The sequence below is a fragment of the Stegostoma tigrinum genome, chromosome 9 (assembly GCF_030684315.1).
Source record: "Stegostoma tigrinum isolate sSteTig4 chromosome 9, sSteTig4.hap1, whole genome shotgun sequence".
Lineage (NCBI taxonomy): Eukaryota > Metazoa > Chordata > Chondrichthyes > Orectolobiformes > Stegostomatidae > Stegostoma > Stegostoma tigrinum.
In genome coordinates this window covers 2,519,035-2,534,182 of record NC_081362.1, presented here as the reverse complement: position 1 = coordinate 2,534,182, position 15,148 = coordinate 2,519,035, and the positions used below count along the sequence as shown (strand labels likewise).

General features: G+C 46.0%; 1 protein-coding gene across 2 annotated transcripts in view; it reads left to right on the top strand.

Moving 5' to 3' along the window:
* LOC125454957 (sprouty-related, EVH1 domain-containing protein 2) overlaps nucleotides 1-15,148 on the top strand; it is a 131,373-nt gene that overhangs the window by 43,270 nt on the left and 72,955 nt on the right. Inside the window, exon 1 of one of the 2 annotated variants that reach the window (XM_048536349.2) lies at nucleotides 3,283-3,382. The exons of the other annotated variant lie outside the window; for it this stretch is intronic. The gene's annotated coding sequence lies outside the window, so the exon portion shown is untranslated. Of the gene's footprint in view, nucleotides 1-3,282; nucleotides 3,383-15,148 lie in introns of those variants that run through there. 2 annotated transcript variants of the gene reach the window in all.

Genomic DNA, 15,148 nt, shown 5'->3' with positions numbered 1-15,148 from the left:
GATATCGGGATAGTGCAGGAAAATGGTTTCCAGAATCACAGCATTGTTGGAGCGCAGAATAATTCCATTCATCCCATTGGGCCTGCACTAACTCAAGTGATTGGCATCATTACCCTGTGCCAATCTCTCTCTCCATTTCCCCATACCCCTGCACACCACTTCAATCCAAATATCCGTCCAGTGCCCTCCTTGAATAGCTCGATGGAACCTACCTCCAATACTCTTAGGCTGTACCCCAACTGGAAGCAGAAGACAAACCGTGATCTATCTCCAAGCAGAACCAAGGAGCTGAATGTCCCTCTCCTGTTTCTTCTTAACCTCAGAAATGAAGACGTTATTTCAGATATTCCTGACGATTAACCACCCTGCAACGCAGGATGGGGGTGCACAGAGATGGGTATATCTCCATCTCCTCTGTCACTGCCTCCTAACAAATGTTGATTTTAGATTGAACAGTTTTGTCTGAAGTACCCTTTTTATAAAAAAGAGCTCTGGTTAATCTCTCATCTTTTTCCTATCTTCGTTGGTGTTTGTTTTTGTGAGTGGTTTCTTCAAGCAGTGAGCACCGATGCTTTCGACAGAGTGGTTTCCTGGTGGGGCTTGACTCTGGAGGCTCCAGCAATGCACAAACCTTCGAAATGTTTTGATTTATTGTGGTTACATGTACCTAGGTATAGTGAAAAGTTTTGTTTTGCAAGCAGTACAGGTCGACCATACCGTACAGAGTGCATTTGTGTGATAGGACAGAGCGAGGAATACAATGTTACAGCTGCAGAGTAGGTGCGGAAAGAACGAGATCGATATTAGATTTGAAATTTGAGAGGCGGGGTCGAAGCTGTTCTGGAAACTATTGGTGCGTGGGTTTAAGCTTTTGTCTTCCACCTGATGGAAGAAGTTGGAAGAGAGTATAACCAGGGTAAGAGGGTCCTCTGTTGCCTGCCTTTTTCAGGCAGCGAGAAGTATAGATGGAGTCAATGGATGGAAGGTTGGCTTCTGTGATGAGCTGGGCTGTGTTCGCAACTGTGTAGTTTCTTACAGTCCTGGGCAGATCTAGGTTGCGATGCAGCGAAGTAGAGTGCTTTCTGTGGTGTAATTTGTATCTGTGCTCTGGCCATTCGTCCTTCTCCCAACAGATGTTAGCCCTCCCGGTCCATTTTCTTTACAGATATTAAACACTAACTGGGATCAACGTATAACCACGTTCCTGCCTGTACTCCATCCGTCCCTGGTGAGCAGTTTGCCCATTGCTTCTATATGGTGATTAGGTTTAACGGGGGGAGGCTATGAGGTTTATTATAATAATTCTTATCTGGAACGCATGAGCTGCCTTGTTTTATCAGGCCATGAAGACATTGCTCAACAATTGGAAATGCATGGTCTCTTGTTGATCCACCAGGTTGTTTCCAGAGAGTTGCAATGATAACTTTGTGAACTCTGACTTTCAAGCTCAAACTTCAACGCTTCTGCACCATTGCGCATACAATTGTCTGATCGATGATAGTTACTTCTGTAATTATTCCACAATAAAACTCTGCTATGTGGAAGGCTGCAATCCCTTACATCTGTTCCATATAAATACAGCACAAGTTGGATCAGCATCAGAAACACAGTCACCAATATTACACTCTGTTCATACAGTAACTGCTTGGCTGCTGTGTTGTTAACTGTTGGGAATGATGAATAAATAGATTGGAATTATCTTTTGCACTATTGAGTCACTGATTGAGGATGAGATTTAACCTGTGATTTGTAGGCAGGTCAAATTCCTCTTTCAAATTCTTTTTAACCTTTGTCTATTTTGAGACATTTGTTTAATGTCAAATAAATTGAATTTTCAAATGTATTTTGCTTTAGCTGGGATGACTGGAAGGTTGGTTTGTGATGTGCAGTGTGGGTTCAATTCCAGCACCAGCTGAGGTTACCATGAAGGACTCCCCTCACCTAGGGGGTGGTCACCCTCTGGTTAAACCATCCCCAGTCGCGCCTCACTGAGCCCCCTCGGATTGTGGCGATTTCACAATTTATTGAGTGGTGAGGGAGGCTGGCACTTGCGGTACCCCTGGCAACCTCCAGCCTGCAAGCTGCTAGCCAGCTACACAGGACAGGTGCGGACTCCAGGCTTCCTTCCTCTTTCCCCACTAAACTTGTAAAGTGAGCCTGAGACTGACTGAGGGAAAAAGCTGGTTTAAGCACTAAGGGTGCAGACCATCTTTCCAGTGTCTGAGTGGTCCTGGTCAGTGTTATGAGCCTTGATGAAAGTCTGGAAGCTGTACCAAAGATCCAGAGTGACCAAAGGCAACATTAAAGTCAGGGAGCTGCACCATGCCCAGTGGATAGATTCATTGCTGAATGTGTTGAGTTTTACTAGAAGTTTGTAGGAGGCAAAAGACAGAGCTCATGAAATACCTCACAAATTCTACACATCAAGAAACTCAGCTTGCAGTTCTTCACCATTCTCTTGAGCCTTCCTCATGTACAAGGTTGGCTTTGAATTTCTGTAATGGTTTCTAATGAGGCAGATTTCTATACAGTCGAAGTGATGTAGTAGGTTTGTTAACAGCCCCACAGTGTGAAGGTGTGGATAAATACATTGCCCAGAAGAGACTTCACCAGACTCAACATTTTGTCACTCATTCTGCTTTTCTCCCAAGTAGTCTCATGGGCTATTCAGTTCCACAGCTATGTGATCCCAACAAAGGGAAGCTGGTATTAATTAGATTCCTCTAATAAAGAATGAACAGTAAATCTTCCATAATATTTCCCACACTGGTGTTTCTCCAAACAAAATTGCAGGGTTATAGGGAAAGCGGAGAGAGTGTGGGATGAGCTGGATTGCTGTTTGGAAGGGTCCTTGGGTAGGCAGGGCTGGATGCCTCCATCAGTATTGCTGGGAATCAATCAACCTTTCATTCTCATTTTCTTCCCTCCATTAAATGCAATGTTCGTGCCCCTAAATACCACTGAACCCTGAAAACGCAACAGATGATTGCTTGGCCTGTTTGGGAATAATGGGGATCAGAGTGGTTCGTATAAAAGGGTGTTTTCAACATCTTCCATCTTCCATCTTCCAATCCTGGCCAGGAATTAACACCACAATGACTTAACTTGCCTACCCTTATAACTAGGATATAAAAAATGCATATTTCCACTGAAGAACAATTGCTGAGCCAACTAATCAAATCTAAGAGGGATTATTGTTGGTTTCTGTTAATCATTCTTATCCTGACAAAATATTAACTTGAGTGTTAGGAGCAGAGTTTCCATATGTGTGTGTAAGAGAGAGAGAGAGAGAGAGACTCTGTGTGTGTTTTAAGGAGTAAATTTTTGTTTAGTTGGAGAAAGGTGAAAACCATCAATCTGAAGTACTGTACAACAAAATAAGGTATGCTTCGATAGCTGCTGAAAAAGTACAAAAGGAATTTTGAATGCATCGGAACGTTCTGGTCTGATTCACCCTTGAATAAGATTGACTAAAATCAATAAAACATTTCAGTTATCCTTTTTTAAACTGAGCACTGTGCATAATTTTTTTTTTGGCGGTACGGTGGCTCAGTGGTTAGCACTGCAGCCTCACAGCGCCAGGGACCTGGGTTCAACTCCAGCCTCAGGTAACTGTCTGTGCGGAGTTTGCACATTCTCCCCGTGCCTGCATGGGTTTCCTCCTGGTGCTCCGGTTTCCTCCCACAGTCCAAAGATGTGCAGGCTAGGGTGGACTGGCCATGCTAAATTGCCTGTAGTGTTCAGGTGTGTGGGTTATAGGGGAATGGGTCTGGGTGGGATGCTTCAAGGGGCAGTGTGGACCCATTGGGCCAAAGGGCCTGTTTCCACACTGTAGGGAATCCAATCTAATCTTGATAAATTTGAGTTTTTATTTTGAAGCTGCCTTGTAATCTGGTTTAATCCATCAGCAGTATCAATCGCTCAGAATGCCGAGGAGAAAATTAAAACCTTTTCCAGTCCAAATAGTTTATTCATTGATAAAACTCCAAGCCCTGTGATATTTTCATTTGTGTGCAGCCTGTTTTTGAAGTTATTTTTGTGAAAATTGCTTCACAGTCATGCTGCAAGGTTTCGGCAGTTTAATCTGTTTGATCCCAATATGAATTTGTCTCCCTTTGTGCTATGAGTGGCTATTTGAGATTTGTTTCTTTGTTTCTGCTCATTAACAGTTTCTTGAAGGTTGATGTGAAATATCTGTGAATCTCTGTGTCCTCTGAGGTTATAAGACTGGTACCCTTAAGGAATTTTAGTTTCACTTTTGGCTGCAATTCAGGGTCTGATCTGCCTGAAGTGAAGCTTAGAGTCCCTCTGCCTGCAACTTAAGGAGAGACAGCAGAGCGTCTTAACGCAACAGTTTCACAAGTGCATTAACGCACAGAATTATCTTGGCTGTGCATTTGTGAATCAAGTCTGTCCCTTTGTACTTGGTGATTAGGAATTGTGCAGAGAATTGTACTGAGAAAACTTGGTTTATTCTTGTAACATCCTCTCGACCCCTCCTCAACCAATCATTTCATTCATCTGAAACCTAGCACATAAACTTAGGGGTTGAAGGCAAGAAAAATCTGCCAAAGGTTCCGATCTCTCGAGTCACAAGTTAATGAGTTTCGGAGTCATGTTAATTTAGTAATCTACATTTGTAGCAAACAACTTTATACCTGTGGCAAAGTGTCAAAATAGTTTTAGGAAGGTCTTGTTTTTCTTTCCCCTTGTGAACAGGGGCCTGTGGAATGTGCTTAAAAGACTGTTGGGCCTTCAGATTTTTTCAACATGCTCAACTCTTAGTCAGTTTTGATGCATTTCTTTGCAATTACATCCCTGAGAGAGTAATGGTATGAGGACATTCAGCTGGATATCACTAATCCTTAAATCATTTCCTTTCCCAGTACACTGCCAACATTGAGGTTGGAGTGACAATTATAAATGGATATTCTCACCTCCTGTTCACTGTTGACTTGGTTAGTTAATCATCTATAAATAAACCTTCATAATTTAAGGTAGAGACAAACCAGTTTACAGCTTCATTTGTAAGTGCGGTATATCCTGTATTTGTGGGTTATGTTCCTGATGTCTAACTGGGATTTCTCTCTGTCTTTGCCAATAAGCTCAGACTGCTTAGTACAGTGAGCGTGGCTAATTGATAGGAAAGTTAATCTGTCTCCAGTCTAAGGGTGATGAATGCTCTGGTTTGTCTTGAATGCTCAGGAGAGTTCAAAGGTTAGATCTTGAGGAATAATCACTAGGTGTTTTAGAATTTCAAACGTAGAGCTACCCACCTGTTGGGTATTTGGGCCGTTCTGATGCGATGCATCATAGCCTGGAGCTAGTTGTTAAAAAGCAACTGTTGAAAGGAGTGGCAGAGGTCAGCTTTCAGATTCTTTGGTCACGCGCAAGAGGAAATAATTTAGTTGTCAACTGTGTTGCTAAATGTTGTCGTAAAAATGGCTTGCGTTTATTTGGCATCTTTCATGGCCACTGGATGCCCGAAAGTGCTTTACAGCCGATGGAGGCACTGTAGTCACTGTTGTTATAAGACCCTAAGATACAGAAACAGGAGTAGGCCATTCAGCCCATTGAGTTTGCTCTGCTATTGACCGAGACTGTGTCTGATGGAAGAAGGAAGGCAGCAGGCTTGCCTGCAGACAGCAGTGTGATGGTGGCCAGGTGTTTTTTTTCCATTGGTATGTGATCTTGATTGAGGGAGACACCGTGTCCAGGATATCAGGAGCTCTTCCCTACTCCCCTTTGAAATCATGCCATGGAATCTTTTGTATCCATTCGTTACATTTCCATTTAACAGCCAACTTTAAAAGTGGCTTATGAGAGATTTGATACAAAAGGCGGCTGCACTGACACTCCCTCACTCAGTGTGCAGGCTTGGTGTATACACTTCAGTCTGAGTGGCATTCCAACCCAGAACTGCCTGCTTAAGAGAAAATGCTGCTTCCCAAGCTGGCCCTTGGAGGAAGGAGGCTGTTTGTAAAGTAAGTACTTGCTGGCGTCTGAAACACACGCTGATAAAGCTGGAGAAGCTCAGCTGGCCTGGCAGCATCTGTTCACAGAGAAACTGTGCTCAATTCCTGAGAAGTGTTGTATCACACTGGAAATGTTAATGCCATTTCTCTCTGCACAGATGCTGCCAGACCTGCTGTGTTTCTCCAGCACTATGTGTGTTTGTTTTGGATCTGCAATGTTATTGAAGTGTGAGAGCTCAAACCCGAGTTCTGGCCAGTGATGTACCCTGAGGGTCACTGCTTATAAACCTATTGTGCTGTGGTGCCTGACCCATCCAGGTGGGCTCCAGTCTCTGCACTGGGCTGTATCTCCTCATGTCTGTGGCGAGGTGTTTGTGTAGAATGCTCCCGCCAGCACCGAAACATCTTGATTAATTGTAAACGGTCACACTACACCCCCTGCAAACGCACACGCGCTCGCGGACAGGCAGACACGCGCACACCCCACACTCTGGCTCCATTTAAATGTGATTCAAGGCTGCAGTTTTCTCCTTTTCATTGTATCCAAGTGATGGGAACAGGAGCAGGCCATTCAGCCCTCTAAACCCGTTCTTTCTCATGACATCGCAACACCTGATCTGTGATCGCCTTTGCTCCATATTCCTTAATACTATCAGCCAGAAAAAAAAAATCTATCGGCCCCTCCTCTCCTGTGGACTGTTGATGTTGTATTTGCCATTTGCAGGAGAGTTCCAGCCTTCTGCTATCCCTTTTGTCTGTAAAAGTGTCTTTTTTTAAATTTCACTCCTGAGACTCTGGTCCGCCCCTCAAGGCCCGAGTTTCTCCAACCAACAGGAGGTAGGTTGTTCCCCCCTGTCCTGCCAATGACATGGGATTTCCTGGAAAAGACCCAAGTTCCAGCTCTCTTCACCCTGCTCCTCTCCATTCTGAAGCAAAGATGGGTGCATTGGTGCAAGATGAAAGCTCTAAAACAGCCTCCATCCAGCAAGTGCCAATGCACAGGGGAAGAGCAGTGATGCTCAAATTAAGCCTGGTGCCAGTCTGTCTTCAGTGGGGCTCTTAACCTGTCATCGTAAATTGCTAGCTGCTAAATTTATACGGCCTTCGAGTCTGTCTGAGAGTCACACAGGTCTCCTGACACATTGGCCCCCAGCACTTCCACAGCCATTCCTGGGAAGTCTGCACTCTGTCAAAGCCCGGGTTGTGTAATGCGGACAATCTTATTTTCTGTCATGGTGGAGCTGCTGCAACCAGACCGCTATTCCCCTTGTGGCTCCTCGCAGCCCCTGGTGCCGCTTTGAGGTTTCTCGAGTGTGACCCCACTTCAGTAATTCGTGTGACCCATCGAGGGAAAGTTTTGGGGGGGTGAGGTGGGGAGGGGGTAGTATGATGGGTGGGTGGAATGGTTTCTGTCATTGAGTGAGGTGGGGTTCACATTGCCTCTGAGTTAACAACTCCAAAACCTTGTCTCACAGCTGCAATGGGCAGGGTCTGAGAAGATGCAGGCCAATTGATGAGGCCAGTTGGTAAATCATTACATACTCCCCTCAAGCTAAGGATATTGAATCAGACTAGTGCTCCCATTTTTTTTTATTCAACCCTTCTGTTAAATGGGTTTAATAGTACAGCCCAGACCATCTTTTGGTGATACGTTGTTTTGATATGGAGAGGGTTAGCCAAGCAGCTCTAAGTGTTGGGGAGATATGGACCTCAAACAGATTCCAGACCAGACAGACAGCGTACCTTTCAGGCAGCTATGTAACATCACAACGTGATGTTCTGCTATAAGCTGCCCTGACTCAATCTCTGTGCAGTTGTCACAGTTACAGAATTGTTGCAGTGCAGAAGCACGCCATTCAGCTGTTCATCTGTGCTGGCTCTCCCAATGAGCATCATGACTTATCACCTTTGGCCCTATCCCCTTAGTCATTGTTTCTTTTTCAGTAATCATCTAAATGCCCTCTGATACTGATGATATTCAGTTGGCTACCATTATGCGAACCATTCGCTGAAATTCTTCCATAGAACTCTGCTTAGACACCAGTGATGCAAGCTTGTGGGATTTCAGTATGGAGAACTCATGGGACTTGCTCTCTGTCTGCTATTTCTGGAGTGGCAATGTTTGCTTGCTTTGATATTTGAAGCACAGTCAGTGGGAGTGGTACGGGTGCTATACATAGAGAGTTGCCTAATTAAGATATACAGAAACTGCAATGGGTTGGAGATTTGCTGAACGTTCTGGTTCACATCACAAGCATTTTGATTATTTCCGATTAAATTTATCATCATGCCATACTTTGTTTATGAATTGGAGCAGTGATTGACATCTCCTTAAAACAGATAGGAATTTGTGCTTCTGATTTAGAAGATTTGTAGATTAATCTCCACTCCTGGTTTCAGTAGATAACATTTCATTGCAACACTAGCAGTATGTTGTCAGTGAGACGTTAGACTCAGGCAGTCAGCTACCTGGACAGGTCATTCTCAATTTTAAAAATCCACCAGCTGTATTCAAAGAAAGGGAATGCTTCAACATCTGTCCCTTAATCGTCGTTAATTGTTCATCTCTGTCTCTCGGTGTTTCTAGAAAGTTGCGAGTACAAAATGGTTACCATCGTTCCCCACATACAAGGTATGCTCAAAAACTTTCACTGATCAAAAACCAATGATGATGGGAACTGCAGATGCTGGAGAATCCAAGATAATAAAGTGTGGAGCTGGATGAACACAGCAGGCCCAGCAGCATCTCAGGAGCACAAAAGCTGATGTTTCGGGCCTAGACCCTTCATCAGAGAGGGGGATGGGGTGAGGGTTCTGGAATAAATAGGGGGAGAGGGGGAGGCGGACCGAAGATGGAGAGAAAAAAAGATAGGTGGAGAGGAGAGCATAGGTGGGGAGGTAGGGAGGGGATAGGTCAGTCCAGGGAAGACGAACAGGTCAAGGAGGTGGGATGAGGTGGTAGGTAGGAAATGGAGGTGCGGCTTGGGGTGGGAGGAAGGGATGGGTGAGAGGAAGAACAGGTTAGGGAGGCAGAGACAGGCTGGGCTGGTTTTGGGATGCAGTGGGGGGAGGGGAAGAGCTGGGCTGGTTGTGTGGTACAGTGGGGGGAGGGGACGAACTGGGCTGGTTTTGGGATGCTGTAGGTGAAGGGGAGATTTTGAAGCTGGTGAAGTCCACATTGGTTCCATTGGGCTGCAGGGTTCCCAAGCGGAATATGAGTTGCTGTTCCTGCAACCTTTGGGTGGCATCATTGTGGCACTGCAGGAGGCCCATGATGGACATGTCATCTAAAGAATGGGAGGCGGAGTGGAAATGGTTTGCGACTGGGAGGTGCAGTTGTTTGTTGCGAACTGAGCGGAGGTGTTCCGCAAAGCGGTCCCCAAGCCTCCGCTTGGTTTCCCCAATGTAGAGGAAGCCGCACCGGGTACAGTGGATGCAGTATACCACGTTGGCAGATGTGCAGGTGAACCTCTGCTTAATGTGGAAAGTCATCTTGGGGCCTGGGATAGGGGTGAGGGAGGAGGTGTGGGGGCAAGTGTAGCATTTCCTGCGGTTGCAGGGGAAGGTGCCGGGTGTGGTGGGGTTGAAGGGCAGTGTGGAGCGAACAAGGGAGTCACGGAGAGAGTGGTCTCTCCTGATGCAAGGCCCCCGCCACAACCGCCCCAAGAGGATCCCCCTCGTTCTCACACACCACCCCACCAACCTCCGGACACAACGCATCACCCTCCAACATTTCCGCCATCTACAATCCGACCCCACCACCCAAGACATTTTTCCATCCCCACCCCTGTCTGCTTTCCGGAGAGACCACTCTCTCCGTGACTCCCTTGTTCGCTCCACACTCCCCTCCAACCCCACCACACCCGGCACCTTCCCCTGCAACCGCAGGAAATGCTACACTTGCCCCCACACCACCTCCCTCACCCCCATCCCAGGCCCCAAGATGACTTTCCATATTAAGCAGAGGTTCACCTGCATATCTGCCAATGTGGTATATGGTATCCATTGTACCCAGTGTGGCTCCCTCTACATTGGGGAAACCAAGCGGAGGCTTGGGGACCACTTTGCAGAACACCTCCGCTCAGTTCGCAATAAACAACTGCACCTCCCAGTCGCGAACCATTTCCACTCCCCCTCCCATTCTTTAGACGACATGTCCATCATGGGCCTCCTGCAGTGCCACAATGATGCCACCTGAAGGTTGCAGGAACAGCAACTCATATTCCGCTTGGGAACCCTGCAGCCCAATGGTATCAATGTGGACTTCACCAGCTTCAAAATCTCCCCTCCCCCCACTGCATCCCAAAACCAGCCCAGCTCCTCCCCGCCTCCCTAACCTGTTCTTCCTCTCACCCATCCCTTCCTCCCACCCCAAGCCGCACCCCCATTTCCTACCTACTAACCTCATCCCAACTCCTTGACCTGTCCGTCTTCCCTGGACTGACCTATCCCCTCCCTACCTCCCCACCTATACTCTCCTCTCCTCTCCACCTATCTTCTTTTCTCTCCGTCTTTGGTCCGCCTCCCCCCCCCCTCCCTATTTATTCCAGTTCCCCCTCTCCATCCCCCTCTGTGATGAAGTGTCTAGGCCCGAAACATCAGCTTTTGTGCTTCTGAGATGCTGCTTGATCTGCTGTGTTCATCCAGGTTCACACTTTATTATCACTGATCAAAAACCAACCTAGATTTAGAACACTGTAAACACATGGCAGATCAAAACCAGTCTGTCTGGTTCATCAAAAGTGTAGATGAAAGGAAACTTTTATTCCTAGCTGTAATAACATAAATACTTTTATCTTTTCTGTTAAACATTGTTATACTGCATCTGGGATGAAAAAGAGTTCTCCTCTAAGTCATAGGAACAAAATTAGACCATTCAGCCCATCAACTCTGGTCTGCCATTCAGTAAGTTTGTTGCTGCTCTGATAATCCCCAACTCCACTCCCTGCCTTTACTCTGTAGCCGTTCGTCCCCTTACCAATTTAAAAACAAAATCTCTGTCTCAGCCTTGTTTATACAGAATGACCCAAACTCGCTGCAGTAAGGAATGCCACAGATTCCCTCCCCTTGGAGAGAAGAAATTCCTCCTCATCTCTATCTTCAATGAGCAGCCCCTTATTTCTGAGATGAGGCCCCTCTGGTCTTCTACTCTCCCGCAATGGTGAATAACCTCTCCCCACCTAACATGTAAAGTCCCTAAAAATCTTAAAGTTTCACGAATACTGCTTCTCATTCTTCTAAATTCCAATGAGTACAGGCTTAATCTGCTCACCCGATCCTCACAAAGTAATCCCTCTAAATCTGGTATCATCCTGGTGGGCCTTCGTTGGACTGTCTCTTCCGCCTGAAGTAAAAATTCTCTTTAGAACAAGAGGCTGTATCCTTGGGATAAGGGGTTGGTTGTTTTCTGCTGCAAAAAGAGTTTTGTTTTAAATTACAGTTGCAAGTGTTTGAACTTCTCTGCCCCTTAAAGCTGTGGACAGCCAGTTATTGGATGTATTCAATGTAGAGATCAGTAGATCTTCAAGCATGGAAGTGAGGAACTTGGGGATCAGGTGAGAACTGGAATGGAGCTGGGAGATCTGTCATCTCTTTGGACAGTGCAGCACGGATGAGGGGCTATACGGTCTACACCACCCTCTGTTTATCTTAACCACCACAAATTAATTATTTTCGGCTGGAATACCTCGTTCAGATGGGGAGTGGCTCTCTCCTCGTGCTGTGTTGTGCTAAGCTGACGAGTAGTATACAATGAAATCTTTGTTTGAGTTGCTTCCTAAAAACAAAATGGGATCTGAGCAACCTCACGCTTGGCCACCCCAGTTTTGTCATTTTTCCCTCCATCTGTCTCAAAAGGACAAGGACTAGAGCCCGAAGACTGTGAAAATGTTGACCCAGTGTTTAAAGCATTTCAAGTTATTTTAAAATAACTTGATGAGGTCCTTCGTTTTGGAGATAAAGCAAGTGGAGATTTGTACTGTTCTTGTGGCAGAAAGCAGTTTTCTTCGGTTTCCGCACTCTAATCTGTTTCCCGGCTAACATATACCAGTGGCACTTAGCAGCTTTGTCAGAAAGTGTCAGAGTGCATGACTGGATGTGTAAGTCACATGATCTGAGGTGTGGTGGGAGCTGGTGGGATGAAGGAGGCTAAGGGAGGACTAGTTTACAAGATGTCCTGGCAATCAAGGCTTCCCATTGTGTGAGATCCAGTATTTGCACAAAGATCATGGATCCTGCGAAAACTTATTGGTGTTTTTCATATAATCCCTACAGTGTAGATAGAGGCCATTTGGCCCATCCGGTCTGTACTGACCCTCCGGTTTGTGTTGGAATAGTTTTTTCTGGTTTAGTGGGTCAGCATCTCTTTATTTAATGAGCACAGGCTTTGAACTACGTTTGCATTGCGTCATTTGTTAGAATGTTTTACATTTTTTGAAATCATTAAATGTTGAGTAATAAGTCTTGTAGTAATTTAAAAAGGAATTCTTATACTTAATGGAAGGGAAATGTCAGACTTTTATCCTGGATTTTTATACTTCCAGTATTTCTGTAGCCCCTGTGTATCTTTACCAGCGAGGCAGGATGTGAATATGACATGAGGAAATCGGAGGTCTGCAATTGCAGTCTGAGCCTTAAGTGACTCATCTGTGTCGATGTGATGAATTTCTGAACAGTGGTTGAATCATGAGCTGAAACTGCCTCACTTGAGCCTCCACAATTCAGTGCAGATCCTGCTGAAAGGTGCTAGTGTGGACGTGGATAGTGTGAGATACTGTGGCCCTCTGTACTGAAGGAGTATGTTGTGCACCGTGTGGCTGCTGTGATGTTTCAGGGTTTACGATGATCCCCAATGAGAGGTGAGCACACAGTTCTTCAGTTCAATCGAAGATTCAACTCCATTGTGTTTTAACTTTGCACTGTGTTCCCTCTTGGGCTTGAGCACAAACTCTAATTTTTGTTCCTGTTTAGAGACTGATGACAATTGAGACTCGAGTCTGTCTGCCTGAGGTGGAGGGCAATACAATGACTGGAGTCTTTTCTCTCACTGAGTGCTCTTGCCATGTTCATATCAAGATGAGCCATAAAATTACTTTTCACACGCTCCTTTGAGTGGTTTGGCCTTATCTGGCAGGTTGTCCGCTTATGCTCTGGTGAAATGATGAATGTACCAGCTCCAACAAAAACCAGGAGCTATGGGAATGAGGTGAATATTGTGGGGCATGATGTTGAATCCTGTGACACCAGCTTGCTATTCTATTCAGAACTTTGAGGGATGTGTTCATAGCTGGATGGCAGTGTGCTTCCTACAGAGCCTTCAATGAATTGGCCATGGATGGAGAGATCTGCTCCTTGAAGGATGGGTTGTGAGCACCTTTTGCTTTCCTCTCCCTGTTCTGGTCTGTCTCTGCTCAGTGAGTTCACCCAGTGACTTGAAAGGTCCTAAATCCAGTTCCCGGCAGCCTTGTAAATGCAGCATTTCAAATTCTAATGAGTGGCTGGGCCGCAATTGGCCTCTACAGCTCTGGGTTAGTGAGACGATAAAGGACCATTGATTGCGGTGTGGGAGATCTGAGCTGTGAGCGAAAGTCAAGTACAGAGGCTGTTGGGTTTGTCTGTCGTCCTCCATACACTGTGTGTTTCCCAGGAAACTTTGTTCATGCGGAATTGCCAGTGGACATCCTGTGGAAGGGAAACTGGTACCAGAGCAGTGAAAGGTCCGTGAGAAGGGGGCTTCTGTGGAAAAGAAAAAAATTATTGGAGGACAATAAGCATACAGGTGAGAGTTGTTACATGTGTCAATGTTTGATGTTCAGTTGTTGGCACAGACATTATCAGTGTGCTTTGAGAATAAGTACACACTAACTGTATGAGGAATTAGTTAAATTCTTAATGATGACAATGTGTGAGAGGAGTGGACCTGATCCTCATTAATAAGCCCGTTAATGCTCTCCTAATATGACACCTTTTGGTTACTTTCTTGTCCTTATAAAGTTCAGCCAAAGTCTGGATGAGTTTGAACCCTGGATTCTCTACTCCCTGTCTTGGCTCAAGTGCATGGTTTTAATGGCCTGCCTGGCAATGACTCTGAATTTTGTCTGAAAGATGACGAGAATACTCAATTTGCCCCATTCTATCCCTCCTGTCCCAATACGCGCACCCGCACTGACCCTCACTAGCTCACATACGCATGCACAAAGTGCAGGCTGACTCACTGTCTTGCTCGCTCTCGCACTAACTGTGGCGCTCACTCTCACACTCGCTCTCTGTCACACTCACTCCTCACACTGACACTCGTACACATGATAATGTGGCACTGCAGGTGTATTAGCCTTTATTTTATGTAAAGCTCTACCTGCCTGGTAAAAGCAGAGATCATCCTCACATTGACTTATGAGGTTAAGGACTTGATTGGGTGGAGATTTTTAGCTTTATTTTGCACAGGGCTCAGCACCCACATAGAGACGCTGCAGCTGGGTACCACACTGTCACCTCAGTCTGACTGACCTCTGGCTGCTTCAGTCATCACCAGAGAGGTGTACTCCTTACATGTTGCCAGAGAGAGACAAACATTGAAGTTATTTGTCTTGAGCTCATCAAAACTGCCAGGCAAAGAACCAAATGTAAAATGGAAACTCCAACTTATGCAGCATTAGGATGGCAATGCTGGGTGGCTCAGTGGTGAGCACTGTTACCTCACAGTGTCAGGGACCTGCGTTTGACCCCATCCTCGGGTCACTGTCTGTGTGAAGTTTGCACATTCTCCCCGTGTCTGCGTGGGTTTCCTCTGGGTGCTCCGGTTTGCTCCCACGGTCCAAAGGTGTGCGGGTTAGGGAGGATATGGGCGAGTTAGCTCGGCCAAGTGTTCAGGGATGTGCAGGCTTGGTGGGTTAGCCATGGGAAATGCGGGGCTACGCAGATAGGGTGTGGGGGTTGAGTCTGGATGGGCTGCTGTTTGGAGTGTCAGTGTCGATGTGATGGGCCGAATGACCTGCTTCCACACTGTGTAGGGATTCTGTAATTCAATGATGGGGGGTGGGGGGGAGTGCTGATTGTTTGGACGATGACTGGAATGGTGATGCAGCAAGAGCAGTTGATTGACTTTAGCCAGGCTGGTCATTGTGACTGGTCGTCATGTTGCCATGGTGAGTGCAACAGGGATTGGCAGTCCACAT